Source organism: Corvus brachyrhynchos, unplaced genomic scaffold (genome assembly GCF_000691975.1).
Source record: "Corvus brachyrhynchos isolate BGI_N302 unplaced genomic scaffold, ASM69197v1 scaffold114, whole genome shotgun sequence".
NCBI classification, from domain to species: domain Eukaryota; kingdom Metazoa; phylum Chordata; class Aves; order Passeriformes; family Corvidae; genus Corvus; species Corvus brachyrhynchos.
In genome coordinates this window covers 404,382-417,898 of record NW_008238337.1, presented here as the reverse complement: position 1 = coordinate 417,898, position 13,517 = coordinate 404,382, and the positions used below count along the sequence as shown (strand labels likewise).

General features: G+C 42.3%; 1 protein-coding gene and 1 long non-coding RNA gene across 5 annotated transcripts in view; one reads left to right on the top strand and one right to left on the bottom strand.

Moving 5' to 3' along the window:
• The window catches only part of ADGRD1 (adhesion G protein-coupled receptor D1), a 137,901-nt gene that overhangs the window by 77,863 nt on the left and 46,521 nt on the right, over positions 1-13,517 (top strand). The window lies entirely within an intron of this gene.
• Positions 910-13,517, bottom strand: part of LOC108446852 — a 211,121-nt gene continuing 198,513 nt past the window's right edge. Inside the window, exon 4 of the long non-coding RNA XR_001862168.1 lies at positions 910-2,645. This is a non-coding gene — a long non-coding RNA (uncharacterized LOC108446852). The remainder of the gene's footprint in view (positions 2,646-13,517) is intronic.

The window sequence follows — 13,517 nt, the reverse complement described above, 5'->3', positions numbered from 1 at the left end:
CTCTCCAAATCTCAGCAGCAGGAGAGGTCAGCCCCATCCAGGAGCTTGTCATCAGGCAGACAGCACTGCCATGAGCATGAAAAATGTTTTTACCCCTTTATCCAGGTGGGCTGCTATCAGGGAGGATCCAATGGAGATGGGGGTGAAGCCCTGCTCCAAACAACCCTCAGTCAATAAAGAATGAATGTGTAATATAAATAATTACAAACCATACTTTTAAAGAAACATATACAAATTGTCTGTCAAATTTACGCTCTCTGGCACATTCTCAGGTTCATACAGACATTATCCTTGTAATATAAATTAACAGCTAAAGGAGAGCTTCAGTAGGATTCCCACTGGCACTTTTGTCACTGTGTGCTGCTAGCAAGCGTGGTGTGATGCAGCTGGGAGGGCTTTGCTGGCTCTGTTGGCACGGAGACATACATGACCATGTCTCTGGCTCTGGTTAATTGCTTTGAATGATGGGTTTGCTCTTCTTTCAGGCTGCTTCTTTTGCCAAGAAAGCACCTGTGGCAGGGTGGGCTGCAGGGGCTGGTGAGGGCAGCTGGTTCCTGCAGGTGCAGAGGGCAGCTTGCAGTGTCAGGGAACTCCGGCCTGGCTGTGCCTTCTCCAGGACAGGTTGCTATGAGGAGTTACTGGTTCAGGAACATTTGAGTACAGCTGCTCCCCTGGCAGCCCTGGGTAGAGGCTGTATTGCTGTGGAAATCAGGGTCACACTTGAGAACAAGATGTTCTCTTATCCAGAGAGCTTAACTCATACCCCAGCCCTTTGTATCAGTCTGACCACTTGAAGGTGGGGGTTGGCTTCCTCAGGTCATCCGGTTTTTATCTATCCATTATTATCTTTATTACCTGTAAAGCACCTAATGACCCCAACGGTTTCCAAGTATAATTTTTCTAGGAACTCTTCGTGCTGATAATAAAATGCAGCTTTGCCCGAAGACCTCCCATCTTGTGAGACAGAAGTATCTTGGGAGAAATGTGCTACTATTAACCCTGTTTTAAAGAGCAGCATCCAGGGAATTATCCAGGATTAAACAGGACAGCCACCAACTAAATGCCACTGAAAGATTGGTTGATTCTCCACTGGGGAATAGTTCTGAAAGGACTAGCTTTCAACAAAAGAGATTTAGGATTGGGATGATTAATTGGATGCTGCAGTAAGTTTCAGTGTTATGCAATATTAGTAATTAGAGATCAAAGGTATTTCATATAGAATTCTTTGGAATCAAGTTTTCCTTAAGAGGTCTGGAATGCATAACCAGGAAAGGCTGGATGTGAATGGACCTTCCAGTTCCTCACAGTCCTTTAATGGTTCTAGTTTTTATATTTTCTGTCTCCTTAAATTTTTAGTCTGATGCATTTACATCCACCACACTTTGTGCAGAATGCTTTACATAGCTCTGTTTTCCCCTTCATGATAAAAGGAAAATCTCATTCCAAATCTTTGTCCAAGACCTACCCTTTAAACTGATCATTTAGGATTATCTTGTGGTACTAATTTTTTTAACTAGTGAAAAGAGTTGTTATCTTTATTGTGTAATTGGCGTGAAGATAAGAGTCAGGCAAAGATGGACTTCCTGGCCTTTGAGCTGTACAAGCAGGCTGTGCTCAGTTACAAATTCCTAAAACATTTGCTAAGCAAAGCCTGCTGAATCAACATGACAACTGGAAACTTCTCTCAGGTGTCCTTGGAACCCTCTTAAGTAAATGTTAAAATGCTGTGGATTTTAAGCACATATTTGTGTTTGTTCACCATGTTCAGAAATTCATGAGCCAAGGTTCAACGGGCCCCTTTAAATCACCCCTTGGAACACCAGGTCGTCAATGCTCTAACAAATTGTTGCAATGATGTTATATCCGATCTTGAACTTTCATGTATTTTAATCTTCTTTTCATAGATGAAGTGCACAGATAATATGAGACAAGTCAAAGAGGTTGGGAGTGTGCAATTGCCCACATTTGAACAGTTCTGTGTACAGAGCTATAATACATCTGTGGCCATTGAAATGGATCAAATTTTTTTGTATGATCACTGTTTTTGACAGAATGTTTATTTTTCTCTAGATTCTGGAAAAAAAATTAGATTCTTATGCAAAGGGCTCTGCTTTTCATAAAAAATGGAAACAAGTTATTGGAAATGAACTGCTTGAAAACGGTAGAATTTTTCATCAAACACTGTATTTTGGTACCAAAAAAAGGGAATTAATTTTTCATGGGAATTCTCTGGGTGTTTTATACCTCTCCTGTGGAAAGTATAATTTCCCTTTCTCCCCATAGTACTGATAAATGCAGCTCTCAGGGGAGCACCAAGAGGCAGAGGCCCTCTCCAAGGGCACCTTAACAGCCTTTCATGCAGCAGTCAGAGAAACAGTAAAACCATAAAACCAGTGTGCATAGTTCTGCCACCCCTTGCAGAAAGGCAGGCAGATGCACAGAAAACAATTAAAAGTATGAAAAAAAAAGGGGGATGCTGACAGTGATAAGGAGTTTCAATACAGAGCAGTACATATGCAGCAGCTTCAGGCCTGGGAGAACATCCCCAGGGAGAACCCTTGTGTGGAAATCCGTGAACTCCTGAGACCAGCTTAGGGTGATGAGTGTTCTGACTCTCTCAGCTCCTCTTCACATCGATTTTCTTTCTGCTCAAAAAAAAAAAAAAAAAAAAAAAAAAAGGAAAAAAAAGGCATAAGCTTTCCATTAATGTGACTTTGCAGTTATTTAGAGTTTTCTGTTCCCAGACAGAGACCATGGAATCCTCACAGAGTTCAGGCAAAGCCGAGGTGTCCCTAAGCAACAAACACTGAAAATAAATGACTTTCCTCAGAAGTACCCACCCTGCCACCTGGATGGGTGTGGTGGGCATTTCTAATGACCAGAGATCTTAGCTTGGATGATAACTCTTTGTCAGGGATGGTGACTTTTTTCCGGAGCTATGCTAAATTCCAACAAGAATCTTCTTGCTTAACTCCTTCTCTTTGTTCCTTCACATGGTTAAGTCTGGCTTTTTCCACCTACAGCAACCATCCAGACCCTGGCAGCTCCTGTGAACCTGCCCCAGTGCCTCCCTTCCTGCTGGCACTGCTCCAGCTCCCTTTCCCACCTTCACAACATCCAGCAGATCTCTCTCTCCATGCACACATTTTGTGCATTTCTTGTGTACATAAATGCCCTGCTATATTCTCAATATTCTTTATCACTGCAGAACTGTTACCCATTTATGCACCTGCCTTGGGGAGGCATTACAGTGTCTCACGTGGATTTCATTTTGTTTCAGTGAGACATTCACAGGAACAAGCCTGTAGGATCTCTTGCATCTGTTGGTGCTTTCTCTTGAATACTTGAAATACTGAGATGAGGGATGCTGATGAAATGTTAGACATTTATGGCACACACTGTCAGGTGGGTCTAATTTCTAGAGAGCATAGAAATGCAAGAAAGTTCTTGGGAACAAGCTGTGAGTTCTTCATTTTTCTTCTTGATCTTTACTCAAAACAGGTTAGATTAATTCAGTCACTGTTCTACTGTATGCCAGCTGGAAGAAATCTCCTAAGGCTGAAATCTGCTGAGATGAAAAATCATTTTTATTCCAATATTCAGAGAAAGAAATTGAAAGAGACTAGTCACAAAGAAAAATTTTAAATTCTGGATTATTAACTTAAATGTGACAAAATGAAGCTTCGCTCTGATATCTGTGAGCTCTACACCAGGATGGGAAGAACTTTGAATGCTGTGAATTAGTTAAAACTGAGCTTGGATTACAAAGGTAGTTGTGAAGCCACGGTGATCGTGAAAGAAGGACACCAGCAATGCTGCTGATGAGCTCAGTTTAGTGCCTTCAGAGGTGCAGGGGATCAGCAGTTGCAGCAAGTTTACTTCAGGAATGAAATAAACATCTTGGAAAACCTTACAGCCATGTGGTGCTCAGATGTCAGCCTGGCACTGACCTGTTACCCTGCTGATGAATTGGCCCACATGGGATGCAGAAATTATTTGTGTTTTATCACTCTGCTGTTATGTCTGTATCATGCCTGGCCCAGATTCTTGCTTGCTGAGATTCGTTTTTCTTGTTGGTTTTCACTTGAGACATTATAACATTTATTTTGAATTTTGGAGATTAGTGGTCATTAGCTGGTTTAAACAAATAAATAAGTTGATTGAAGGTAAAATGGCACTGAAGAGGAGCAGAATGTCCCTGAAGGAACATGTTCAACTGTTGATTGCCTTGGAGGAGTTGCATGGGTGTAATCAAGGTCAGCAGGCAATCAGAACTTGGAGACTCAGCTGGGAACTATTTTGACAACTCTGATCAAGTCAGTGAGACTGAGAATTGTTCAGTCTCATCTTCCCAGCAAAGCCTGGCAGTGGGACACTCTGAGTAGTTGTGCAGATATTAAACGATTGCTCTGATGAAGCTGCTTCTTCTGATGGGGAGCCTGAGGCAGGGTAAAGAGGCTCCCCACAGCAAATCCTTGCTGAAGCTGCACTCTTGGGAATTCCTGTCTTTCTCTTTCGCTGATCCACAGACCAGTGTTCCAGGTTTTCCTTCATCCAGTGCAGCCAGAACAAGTCTGTATTGCCCTGCAGCCCTGCAGATAGGGAGACACTGGGGCACCAATATAGCTGGGGTAGGAAAAAGGAAGAATCCATTTATTTTAATGTGTTTATGTTTGCTTCTTCTGGAGAAAGCCCAGGTAGCAGAGACCCAGAGCGATGTGCTGCCTGTGGGGCTTGTAGCACTGTGGTACAACAGTTTCCTGCTGGGTGGGAACCTGGGTGGGAGCAGCAGAGGATGGGAGATGAGATCCCCTCCATTGGCACAGAGCCTGGGGAGAACTCAGCCGGCTTCTCTGGCTGCTGGGGAGGTCCTGTTCTGGGGCAGCAGGGACAGGTGACCCTGTCAGGAGAGGCATGAGCAGCACCCCTGTGGCACACGTGGACACAGGGATGGCTCAGCTTCCTAGACAGCAGGAACCCAACCCAGCGTGGAGTAAGCTGCGGTTCAAAAGCACTTCAAAGAAAATTCAGATGCTATTATTTCATTTTGGGCAGCTTTACTTCCCCCCATCAGTCAGTGGGGCCCCCTACTCCTGCCAAGAAACATGCCAGCCATCTGGCAGATTTTATTTTTATAGTGATCCAACAACTACAAAGCGTGCCAGGCTATTTGTACCATCTGCCACATAAATGTCATTTCAGCAAAAGGATGGTGGACACCTGGGGACCCACGGCTCAAAGATCCTTTTAAAGAGGAATCATTTTCTCCCACAGAAAAATAGAGGTTGAAGTTTGGGTCCTCCTCCCCCAAGAGACCAATGAAGGACACAACTGAAATATTTATGACTCCCATTCTCTTAAATTGTTCTTTTTTCCTGTTTTTCCTCTTGCTGTCTTTTCCAACTGTGAGAGTACAAAAATTACTCGTGTAAAGTTCACATGTGGATGGACATTTCCAGCTAAGCAACAGTGTTATACAATCTGTGGCAGAAATTGTTTGGGGTTTTGAACACATTTTCTGCATTTCTTAAGCTAGAAATGACTTTGGTTTTTATCCCATTTGTAGCTCCTGTTCACAAATCAGAAGAGGCCATCAATCAACATAGTTCAAGCCACTCACCAATGAGCTTGAAAGCAGACAAGTGTTTATACAGGGAAAAATATTTAGAACCATCTGATCTTGATGATGGAGCTGTAGGAACATCCCATAGCATTTTTAGGGAGCCCAGCATTTTGAAAAGGTTTGGGTATTTTTCTGTGAGCTTCTAGTTACAAAAAGCAAGTCTTTCCAAATTTCTTCTTTAGGGCAATATATGTGCTTTTATTTTATTTTTCACCATTATAGCTGAGTTTGACAGCAAGTTTTGATAATGTATGGCTGACTGAGAAAAAAATGCATCAGTTCGTGTTTATAAAGGCTGTTTTGAAAAAGCCCTAGTATTGCAAAATGCTTTAAAAATATGGGGGACAGGTGTGTAATTTATCAGTTTGGAGCATTGTTTCCTAAATCTAATATTGCAGTTATTAATCAAACACTGCACTTCGGGTACAATAAAATAGCAGTCTGAAATCATAAGCTTTTTTCTTAAAATTTTCAGCCAGCTACATACTCTAATAGGACAATGAAATGGAAATAATGTGGCACTCTCCGATTTCTGCTGTTTTGTAATTTTAATATAATTACTTTTCTCAGCATGCTTTTCGTTGCTGGGAACATAAAAAGAATGATGCCTTAGTCCAGTAATTTTTCTTTTGTGCTGCATATTTAAAAATTGGGTAGGCATTGCGCTTTTTTGGGTCCTTGTTTATTGCCATTGATGGTCTCTTTAACTGAGAAGATCTCTACAGACAGTTCAGACAGCCCTCAGCCCTCAGATGAACAAAGATAAATCAGCCTGTGTTTATTCTAGCATTGCTCTGTAAACTTTCTCTGCTCGTTCTCACTCTCTCCACTTCCCCCTCCATTTTATTGCAGGGGTTACTGTCCCTGTGGAGGAGCACATCTCCCTGATGTGTTCGCAGTGGGATTGTGCCTCGTATTTCTTTTGTCCTTACTACACCCGTGCTCATCTTTCCTGAAAATTGAGCACTAGTCTCAACTTTTAACTCAGAGCCATTGTTCATTCTTTTGCTATTCCACTTCTATGCCAGTACAGCTCTGTTGGTTTTGATGAGAGGAAATAGGAGACTTTCTGGTTGTCCTTAATCCCACAGAATTACATGGAAAAAGTTGGACTAGTGCTGCAGGATACTAAAACCCTCAAATTCCTTGGAGAATTGTTTGGCAGTTACTGGATTTCGCTCAGCGGAGGAGAACAAAAAATGACTTTTTATTTTGGAAAAGCAGAAATATTTAAGAGTGCTATAATTGTCAAAAGAATGCTTTTGTTTGAGGAACATGATAGAGCAGTCTGTTTTAATCAGAATACTTAACAAAATAACAGAGACTTCCTTTCCATGGTGGAAATGAAAGCACTGAACCACTTGGCAGCCAGTTCTTCTTGCTGACTAAAGGATTTCCCCATGCAGTACAAAAATGTTATAAATAGGGCACCTTTATCCATCATTTTTCTCTTTAAATGTAGCCATTCTGTACTTTGAGCCTGGGCTGTCTCCTGCAGTGGCCTTTCTGTGCTCTTTCTCCCCAAAGGGTGGTGTAGGAGAGGCTCGGGAGTACCCTGGGCTGTGGCACAAGCCTCACTTAGTCCCAGCCCTGAATCCAAGTGGGCCTTTTGGAATCAAAGCCCAAGCCTGGGAAAATGGAGCTGGACACACTAATTTTTATTGAATTTTGCTGGGAGCTGGGTATTTAATTATTCTCAACTGCTCTGAAAAATCTCAGAGTCTGGCAAGCGACCTGCATTTCTCTGTTTCTCAGAGCCTGCTGGACCCCTGGTGGGTTTGATCATTCCTGGAGTGCTCTCCGATGGACTTAATTTTGGCTGTTAATTGGAGAACAGGATGAGCCTGCTCAGGCTGGAACAGAAGGTAGAGAACAGATGTACCAGCCTGAGGTGTACGGGCAAAAGCAGCTCCTTGAGTTTCACAGGGGATAATCTGCTGTAAATACAGCATTTAACATTTCCCGAGACACTGCAAGTCTTACACTTGAAATGAAGGCAGAAAAAACCCACTGCTCTGTGTTGCACTAACTGATTTAAGAAGAACTTGAAAATATTGGCTTTTCTGGTTCCCAAACTTTATTATAATCTGATCCCACTTCACAACTTGAGTCCTTCCTCCCTGCCATGCTTCCTTCAAGCTTCATTTGAACTAAGAACTTGCTGTGTGAGATTTGTAATGAGCAGAATCCCTACTGTTTGATGACATGTTGCCCAGAACTACTTTGAAAAATTATTTGGGCATTTAAAAGTACTAATTAATGTCTTGGCAGACATATTTGGAAAATTCTGTATTTTTCGTGTCATGGTGAAAAGTTTTAAATAAGCAACACCAGGCTGGGCTGGCTGGAGGAAAACGTGCCTTTAATCCTGAAAAGCCCCCCCTGCAGCACTTTATTGCAGATTGCTAGGAGCTGTGAAGTTAATAGAGAATGGGAATTCAAACCAGTTCTGCTGGAAATGGCTGATAAAGATGATTGCATTGTGAAGCGTGACTCTAAGAGACCCTTTTTTCTTTAAATTCACAGTATCTGATACATTGTGGCTTGAGAAAAGGAGTTGGTGCATCAAATTAGACTTTTCTGTGAGTGGTGATTGTACAGTGCCACTAAGCATGGCCCCACCAAAATCATTCCTATGGTCTCAGGGAGTAGATTGAGCCTCCTGAACTCATCACAGAGGTTAATTAAAAAAAAGAGGAATGTTATGTACCTAACAAAGTGCTTGGCAAGCTGAAGGAAAACAGAGATTTGTATTGTTATTATTATTTAATATATAAATAAAGGCCTCTCTGGACTGAAATTGAATTTCAGCAGCCTTTCTGGACACTAGCTTCATCAGCCAAGGCCAGCGTTTTAACGTCTCTGGGACACTCAGGCTACCAAAGTTAATTATTCATCCTTTTCTTAATTGGATTCAGATTACGTTTTAAAGGTGCAGCTTCGATAGATTTGGCTGAGCCTTAATTGCTCACCCCTCCCTCTCCCCAAGAAGTGTCTCAAAGAGGATGTTCAGCCTTTGCAGAGGGCAATTTGAGGTGGATTTCAGTGCTGGGCAGCCCTGGGCAGATCTGTCAGATCAATAAACAGGGGGAAAACCATCTGTCACTGCAAGGAACTCCATGGTGGGAAGGTTTCTCTGAGATGGAGAGCTGACCAAAGGGGACACTGAAATCTCACTCTTATGTTTGGACTTAGGGCAAAATGCAATTGTCGTGGCATTTCCAGCAGTGAACAAATAACTTTGGTTTCATGAATTGTATCCTCTATATAAGCACATGAATAATATCATATTCCAGGTTCTACCAGTGAGTAAGACTGAAATACAAGTGAGAGGTCTGATATCACCCTCAGACTGCAGGACTCATTTTTTAAGGCTGTAAAATCTTTTTTGGTTCAAGATGTTGCCTTTTTCTGGCAGATGAATTGTTTTTCAGAAAGGAGATTTCAAAAGTATTTTAGACAGAGAAATTACTGCTTTTGGTGTCTAAATGGTGAAGTTGTAATTTGGTTTAGGGACAAACCCTTTCAGGATCAGCTATGACAAACCTTGGTTTAAGTATTTGCTCTCAGCCCTGTGTCTCTTGTGTGACCTCTAAAGGCAGAAATAAAGGGATGTTTCATGGTATGTGAAGAAGAAAATTCTAGGTTAGAACTTTCCCAAAAAGTCCCTCCCTTTGGAGAAAGCCAAAAGTGCACTCTTTGCCCAGCAGAAAAGGTGCAGTCAACAGCCTGAGAGGAGAATAATTTCAAAAAGGGGCAGGAGGGCAAATGTCCCACGGGAGAAGGGAGCACTGAACAGAGAGCCCTGTGTGGCCCAGGCAGGTGCTCTGAGCTGCCCAGTGGCTGCTGTGCTCCTGCATGTGGTCACTCATTAACTTCCTAATAATAAGGAGGTTTTCTCTTCTACATACAAACAATTTTTCTTGTAGAGCCTATTGAATAAGTCTTTCAGCCTGAACTGACCTTTCCCAGCTACTCCAGAGATGAAAAGTGCCATCCCATTATAATAATATACTTTCATCCTCCGTGCAGTTATTTTTAAACAGAGGTTAGATATCACTCTTTCATGTTTCTTTTTTTTTTTTTTTTTTTTTTTTTCCTATGAACAACATTATAAATGAAAAATACATATTTGGAGTCTGAACTGGTCTCTTTCCAGGATCATTTCTCAGGCCATCTGCTTGCCTGTGAGCTTCCAAAATAAAAGTGTAGAGCAATGTAGTAACTTCTTTTATGAGGGAGAACCAGGGCAGGACGATGGGCTGTAGTGCCACAGAGGGGTGGGACTACTGAAACCACCCGTTCTTTGTCCAGGCTTTTAGCAGCGCTCAAGATGAAGGGTGTTACAGCCTAAGCTAAAACGTGGGGGTTTTATATGAGGCAGGAATTTTTGATTTTACTTTGTCAAAGCTGAAACTGAGAAACATCTGTCTCTCCGTGTTGGTGATTGCTCACGCTCATGGCTGCATGAGCTCGTTTCCTGGCTTTTCAGCTCGCTGCAGGGTAAAAGAATGACCATGTAAATCCAAGGAAGCAAAACATTTTAGAAGAAAAGAATAATTTAATGTGGATTGGGACAAGTGTGAGAATCAGGCTCATGGGACTACTTCACAGATTGCTCAATGTTTCATTTGGTACTTTTTAATGCTATTTTCTTTAATAATAGCATTACAGCTTGATTAGAGCTTTTGTGCTGACTACATGAACATCCCAAATTACTATTTTATATTCCACATCATGCAGGAAGTCTGTAAACTTTCAAAAAGACAAGCTGAGGTAAGGTGAAACCAGCCCTTATCAGAGCATTGGAATTTATTGAAATTGTTTCTTAATTAGTGAGGCCCAGTGCTTTGACAACCCAGGTGCTTCCAACAAATTGCTCCTTGTTATCCCTCAAAATGAGAACACACCACACCCAGATGTAGTGTGACAGATGGGGTGCGAGAGGTTTAAGTATAGGTTCTTTTCTCTCCTTCTCCATAGCCCTAAAGTGCGGCTGCACACCCTGGGAATCATTCCAAGCCTTCTTTTCGTGCTGTGTTCTTTCTCCTGCAATTCCCATCACCCATAGGAAGGAGCTGGTTTCACCCTCTCCTGCACCCTCCAGCCCAACTGCTCCCTTTGAGAACAGCTACTGCAGGCTCCACTGAGTCCTTAATTACAATTTTAAGACAGTTCAGAGCTGCCCACAGACTTTGCCCCTCACTCAAGGCGAGATGAGAAGGTGAACTGCAGTGGTGCTGCTTTTGAAATAGCTGTTACCACACTGATGTGAGTATTGATTTAGGAGCATCATTCTTAAAGCATCATCAGATTTTGGTTGTGTTCACCAGAGCAAGAGCAATTTCCATCTCACAGATGCAGGGACCTGTGTAGGTTATTTCAGGTTTCAGTGAATCTTCCACATTTTGTTGTTAAGAAATTTTTTTCCCTTTTTCATTTTTAAGTAATAGAGGCTCCACTTGTGAGAGCTTGACTCACGTCTTGCCCTGCAGGGGTTTGTGGAGAAAGACTGAATTAAAACCCAGAGAGAGACTTTCCTAGAAGCACGACATCAAAGAAATTAGAGAGAAAAAAAGTATTTGTGTGATCACCATCTTCTTTTGGATTACTATGGGAAAAAAAACAAGGAGTTTGATTTTTAGAGGGATGGAGCACCTTTCCCACAAGGAAAGAACTGGATTTGTTCAGCCTGGAAAAGAGAAGACTTCAGGGTCACCTAATTGTGGCCTTCCAGCGCCTGAAGGGAGCCTACAAGGTGGAGAGAAACTGTTTACAAGAGCTTGTAGTGACAGGACAAGGGGGAATGGCTTCAAGCTGAAAGAGGGGAGCTTTAGATGAGACACTGGGAAGGAATTGCTCCCTGGGAGGGTGGGCAGGCCCTGGCACAGGGTGCCCAGAGCAGCTGTGGCTGCCCCTGGATCCCTGGCAGTGTCCAAGGCCAGGCTGGACATTGGGGCTGGGAGCAGCCTGGGACAGTGGGAGGTGTCCCTGCCCACGGCCGGGCTGGCACTGAGTGATTAAGGTCCCTTCCCACCCAGGCCATTCTGTGATTCTGTGATTTTTGCCCATTTCCCCTGGTTTGGTCCTTGCTATTTCCTGTATTTGTATGTGACAGTAAGACACCACCACCCCTTTGAGAGCTCTGCCAAGGCAAACCCCTTGATAGACCACTGTAAATCTAAATTTTCACTGAGCAGCGAAACTCTCTAGGGAACATTTTCTGGCTGAAGGACTCTGGGAGTGAAAGGAGTGAAAGAAAGCCTTGAACTGCTTCGAAATACTGATTTTAGAGAGACTTTAAATCTGAAAACCTTCCTCTGCTCCCCTCCTCCTGTAGAACTGTGAGTCACCTGTAGCCAGAGAAAAGGATGTCTGTTGGAGAAATCAGGAAATAAGGTTCAGGCATTTGGGACATGAATGTACCTGATGAGGAAATCACTTCTAAACTGCTCCATTTACCGCACAGATTATTCCTATTTCAGGAATATCCTGTGAAGAATGCCTGTGCTTGGCTTCTTTGGGGGATGAGGGATGATAGGATCTCTTTTGTAGGAATTATCTGGAGCTTTTAAGCTGTTCCAGTACACAGAACTCTTTTGTTTCTGTAATTGATGCTGTCCAGTGTCTTTGACTGAAAAAGAAAAAATACTCAAGAGCTGCATCATATTTCCTAGGAACTGTAACACCATAGCAACAGTTGTCTTTCAGTGCTGCTGCATCCCTTAATGGCTCTCAGACTGCTGAGCAAGTCACAAGTTCTGCTGTAAAACTCCCCATACGTGAGCTGGTACAGTTGGCAGATAATTACGATAAAAATCTACACACACACCACATCTTTTTGCCTATATTTATGTTTTCTCATAACCACAGGGCACATTATTTCTCTCCTTCAAAAGGAATTTTAGTGGGGAGTTTATTGGTGGAACTGCTTCAGTTTGATAATCTCTAATGAAATACTTTATTTGGGTGGGAAATTTTATTGTGTGTGTGTAAAATAATAGAAAATCCCAAACATATGAGAAAGGATTAGTTTTTATTAGATAAAGTTGCTGTAAAAAAATTTGGAAAAGATATTGTTCCTTTTAGTATTTTTTTATAATAAATAAATATTTTGAATGAGTTTTCAGCTTGGAATTTAATTAATAGTGAATAGAGATTGAAATAAAACAGTATTTCAAGCATCAAAATTAAAACTTTTTGATTGACTAATTTTTTTCCCCCCCAGATTATGTTCAGTTTATGAAAATGTCAAATCTATCCAAAAGCAAGTCAGGAAAAATGTTTGAAAATTCTTCTAGGATGAGAAAACTTTTTCCTGCCTAGCTCTGTTCTACTTATTATATGTTAATGCTGCCTGGCTCCCTTTGCTGGGTGTGGCTTTTTTGTCATTCTTTTATGCGAACTTGCATGGAAAATTAAAACAGACTCCGATTAATTTAAGATGAATGGCCAAACCACGCTGTCCCTCTTGCATTGGTTCTGTCCAGGTTTAACACAGATCTTGGTGGAGAGCACTGTGGAGTTACAGTTTAAACGTTCATAAAAATTGAATTACCACTACAAAAGACGCCTGTAGATAGACACAGGGGCTAAGACAAGATTTGCCATCCTACTGCTCACGCTGGGTCTTTTCTGGGGTTTTCCATTCTGTAGGTGCCAGCCCAGCTCCTTCAGCAAGCACGGAAAACACGATACATTAAACAATACAAGCGGGCTATGAACGGCCTGTGATTTATGGCTCGTCCGGGTTTGTCAGTCCTCAGGGCTGTGAGGGTGTTCGCTCAGGGATGTGAGGGTGTTCGCTCAGGGATGTGAGGGTGTTCGCCCAGGGCTGTGAGGGTGTTCGCTCAGGGCTGTGAGGGTGTTCGCTCAGGGATGTGAGGGTGTTCGC